Below are 4,972 nucleotides of genomic sequence, written 5' to 3' on the forward strand. Positions count from 1 at the left end.
AACCACAGCGACCCCTATGGATAGACAAGAGACGTTCTTGGAGTAACCTTACTGCCTTGGTAATTTTCAGGCTGTCTATATTTACTTGGGAAATTCTGCTTGCATATGCTTGCATATGCTTGGGAGCAGAGATACCAAATTTCATGCTATCCCCTTTGTAGATATTTAGGTGAAATCTGGAGGAACTCATTCTAAAAATAATGCCTTTTCTTCATCAGCTGCTTCTTTTTTGGGGGGTGGGGGTACTAAATTATTTTATTTGAAGGAATGGTACAAATGAAAGAAGTTAAGTAGATGTTTTGGTACAACTTACAGAAAAGGTAAAGGTAACCCCAACATGCATGCACAGCCTCAGGGACCAGGTGGCTCTGGGAAGACAGCCTAAGGCTTAGCTTTCACTATCACTGTTTCCCAAGGTGTGCTTGTCAAAGAGATACTCTGCCATGCCAGATTTGGGGGCCCCCATCTTGCCCAGGTTGGTTATATGGTCACCCAATTCTTTGATGGATTTCACCTGCTCATTCAGGTAATGAGTCTCAATAAAGTCACACAAATGGGGGTCATTTTTATCAGTGGCCAGTTTGTGCAGTTCCAGTAGTGACTGATTCACACTCTTTTCCAAGTGTAATGCACACTCCATTGCATTCAGCCCATTCTCCTAATCATCACCGTCTGGTTTCTTGACATCCTGAAGGAAGATTTGGCCACCTCGTTGGTTCTGCAGCTTTATCAGTTTCTCAGCATGTTCCCTTTCCTCATGAGATTGGTGAAGAAAATATTTGCCAAGTTCTTCAAAGCCACATCACCGTCGTCAAAGTAGTAAGACATAGACAAGTAGACGTAGGAGGTGTAGAGCTCCAGGTTGATCTGGCAGTTGATGGCGGCCTCTGAGTCCTGGTGGTAGTTCTGGCACACTTGTGAGGGAGACGCGGTCCTCATGGCGGCGGCTGAGGAGAGGTGCGGGGGGCGGCAACTGCGCGGCGCTGGAGCGGCGACGGGGGGCCTTGGAGCAGTCTGAGGGCACTGTGAGGAGATGGCCGGGGTGAGGGGACGAGCGCCGGGTTCTGCCCAAGCACTGCTGAAGCAGGAACCCAAGGCGACTCTCAGCGGAGACTCTTCATCAGCCTCTTGATATGAGAATTCATCAATGAAGAAGTGAATAATGCCTCCAGTTGACACGTTGACAAGAGTATTTATAAACAATTGAGGCTAAAATGAGTCCCAAAGTCCTACAAAACAAAATTAAAATTGTGTTCTTGGAAGACCAGAAGTTCTAGCTAAACCCACAAAGAAATAAGTTAGAGGCATCTGACAGTGATCCAGGCCAAAGGGGCAGGGAAATAAACTACAACCAAATATTGAGACTAGATAATCGCTTACATCTGATTTGCAAGATAAAGCAATTTAACCTTCTTCAATGTGTTTCAAAAACACATCGGAATAGGAATAAGATCTGATAGAGATAGGAATACAATCTGGTAGAGATGTGGCTGAGTGCTGAAAGGTATTCAGTGTCCCAGGAAAATGATGCTACCTTAAAAAAAAAAAAATGCAGCCTAAGAAACAAAAGTAGGTAATTTATACAATAACAGAAAGTTGCAGACTATTCACCATCTGGGTCTTCCCTTTTCTTATTTTTCTATTATTTATTCCAACAAAGACAATTTTCAGATAAGTGACAGTGGCCGAATGCTTTTGCCTTTTTTTTTTTTTTTTTTTTTTTTTTGGTAAAGCAAGGATAAAGTGCACTATTTCTTAAGCAACAGAATCACTATTTTATAATAAGTACACAGCTCTCTTTGCAACAGAAGATGTCCATCTGCTACCACTGAGTTTGCCTTGCACAAAGCTGCTTTGAAAACAACATTGTATTGTTAGTTTAGACCTGCTGTGGATGTGAATACTTATGATCAGTTCTCCTCTAATCTGCACAATGGAAAAATATCTTAATTAATGGAAAATGCTCAAAGGAGTGACCAGGGCACTGTCAGCCACAGCACTCACAAGACAAATTGTAATGGGAGATGTTTTAATGGAAACTTTTAGTTGGCCCTGACATTTTCTCCAATTATTAGCATTACTTTTCCCTCGGTTCAGCTGTGTTTTTACTTTTATTCCACATTGACCTCTCCTATCCACTTAACCTGATCAAAGTAAAAGAATGTAGAAATCCTAACTTCACAATGACATACCCCAAATGAACAGAGTCATTTTAAGAATATATTGTCTAGAAGGCACACTTGATGATTGCTCATTATCAGTGAAATGAATAAGGTATAACCTCATTTTTGGTGTCACTGTTTCCTGGAATGCATCAGAGAGTCAGAAAAGAAAAAGCATAAAGAATTTGATTTACAGGTACCCCCTGCCCCTGAAAGTTCACAGTGCTGTCACTTCATTTTTATGAAAAACCTATGTTAGTACCTTTTTCCAAGAGGTATACGCCTTGCTTTAAGCCATTTCTACTTATGAAATGTTTCATAGGAACACTCTTTCTTGCTTTCCTCTTTTGAGAGGGAGAGATTGAGAGAGCATGCATGCATGTGCAGGAAGAAGGGGAAGGAGCAGAGAGAAAGAGAGAGGGAGAGAGAATGTCAAGCAGAATCCCCCAAGACCTAAGGACCCCACACGGAACTCTACCTCATGACCTGAGATCATGACCTGAGCTGAAATCAGGAGTTGGATCTCAACCCACTGAGCTGCCCAGGCACCCCAGAAACACTCTATTCTCAAATAGCAGGGTTGTGGGGGGTCTATATTTAGGAAGGACTATGCTAGAGAGGCTCTCATATACCAGGGTATATTGGGAGAGTAAGACAAGCCTTGCAAGGGGCACTAGTCTGATATTATTCCAAAAAAGGTTTGAAAAGGGTAATTCACCCAAATATCTTTCTATTGGCCATAGAATTTCTTTGGCTGTTCATCCTTTTGGATTTTGATGCTTTTTTTTTTTTTATCATTTCTTCAGATGTATCTTATTGCTTATTGCTGCCGACATTCTCTATCAGATCATCTTCCTTCTAATATATTTTCTGTATGTAATATGTGCTTTTTTGAAGGTACTTCTTTGTAATTTATTTCTCCCAGAATCCTATAATTTAAGATTATTATGACCATTTTACAGTTGAGAAGACTGAAGCTCAGAGTGGCTGAGAATTGTTTCTTGTCCAAAGCCTGATATTAGAGCCCAGTTTCTGGCTTGTGGTGCAGGCTCCTCTCCCTCCATAATTTATGATCAAAACCTCCATGCAGGAGACTTGGGAAAGGCTCACAGGCTAGGAGAGGGCAAGAAGCAAAAAGAGAAGAGCGGGGAATGAAAGAATAAGGGGAACAGAGGTGGGAGGCTGAGGAAGATAACACTTTATTTCCTGTATGAACCCTCAGCCATCTCTTTGCACTCTGGGTGGCTATTGTCCATTCAGGAAAAACTCTCGATTTTTTTTTTCTTTTGTTCATAGCTGTTGATAATTATAGGTTGAACTCTAAGCTCCTTATTCCCTGTTGTGTGACCTTAAGCCAGTCACATAATCTCTTTAAACTCAGTTTCTTCATCAATAAATGAGAATAATGCTAAAAACTCCATCCGAGAGTCAATTCAATGAGATAAGGTATATAAGGCAACTCGGTAGCAGCAGTGCCTCCAACACAGTAATGGCTCAATAAACGTTAACTGTCATTAATATATAATAGATGTTTGTCAGTTTCTGACTGCCCTTTACTGTCTGAATCCCCTTTATTTATTTGGCAACTCAGCATTAGTGTTGTCCATCAGGTATTTCTGATTCTTTTTCTGAGCATGTGGTAGAATTGTCTTTCCCTCTACCCTACTTCCTCTTGACTTTGGCTGTGGCCATGTTGCTTGCTTAGGCCACTAAAGTTTAAGCAGGGATGACACTGTCACTTCCAGTTAGAAGCTCTAAGCACTGGTATATGTTTCACCACACTCTCTCTTTGCTATCATGTCCTTTAGCTTTGCACATAGAGCTGTCCTGTCAGCCTAGATCCTTGAGTGAGAATGAGAAGAGGTCTCAGGCAACTAGTTATAGATATGTAGTTTGATTGGGGAAAAGGAAAGGAAAAAAAAGGAAAGAAAAGGGAAGGAAAGGGAGGAGAAGAGAAGACAAGAGAAAAAGAAATATTTTGTGTTTAAGCTACTGAAATTTTGTTTAGGAACGTAATTTGGCCTCTCCTATCATCCAGCCCTCTGAGTCTTGGCAGAGCCCCATTCACATCCTGGAAATACAAAAGGATAGACACTTTTGTCATCTCTCTTATAGGCACTTGTTCCGTAGTTGACCAATCAGTACATCCACCTAAGTATATAAACTAGAAGATAAAATTGCAAAGAAGTAGGGATAGTGGATAAATGATTCACACTTATTCTGGTGGCAATAACAATGCAGGAAATGTACATTTTTGGGAAAATCAGGGATACCAGGTACGGGAATAACATCTGGGATCTGGGGCCAGTGGTGGAAATTTTTGTAAACTACTGTGCCTGGTTTTCAGGGACATCAGAAGCAGAGTCCCTGCTGGATAAGTCATGCTGTAGGACTCTGGCCCTGGTTGGGGTGTGGTCTAGTATCCCTGTTCCTGACCAATTTCCAACCTTCGTAGCGACTCAACCCTGCAAGCAGCTGATATAATTTCAATTCATTCATTTTCTGATTAAATCAGCCAGAATGTAATACTTGCAAATAAGATTCCTGAGTAACACAATATATAAAATAATTTTAGAATTTTCTTTGTTTATGTGCAGAGTTATTTTAGTATATTTCTGGCAGTTTGAAATAGTTGCTCTGTGTGCCATTGCTTGTCCATGCCAACAGTATACTTATTTTAGAAATGCCCACACTTTATTTTAGCAATTTCTTTTTAACATATTAAGTTCATGTTTTTTTAAAGACTCTTAATGAATGAAATTCCACATTTAACTTACAGTATAAATTATGTTAAAAATCTGATAGACCAC

General features: G+C 40.5%; 1 pseudogene across 1 annotated transcript; it reads right to left on the reverse strand.

Annotated features, from left to right (window-relative positions):
* Positions 1–367: 367 nt before the first annotated feature.
* LOC308357117 (ferritin heavy chain-like) lies at positions 368–939 on the reverse strand (annotated as a pseudogene). The gene has a single exon. The product of its transcript is annotated as a ferritin heavy chain-like (transcript).
* Between the last annotated feature and the right edge of the window lie 4,033 nt (positions 940–4,972).

This window comes from Martes martes (genome assembly GCF_963455335.1).
Source record: "Martes martes genome assembly, chromosome: 1".
NCBI lineage: Eukaryota > Metazoa > Chordata > Mammalia > Carnivora > Mustelidae > Martes > Martes martes.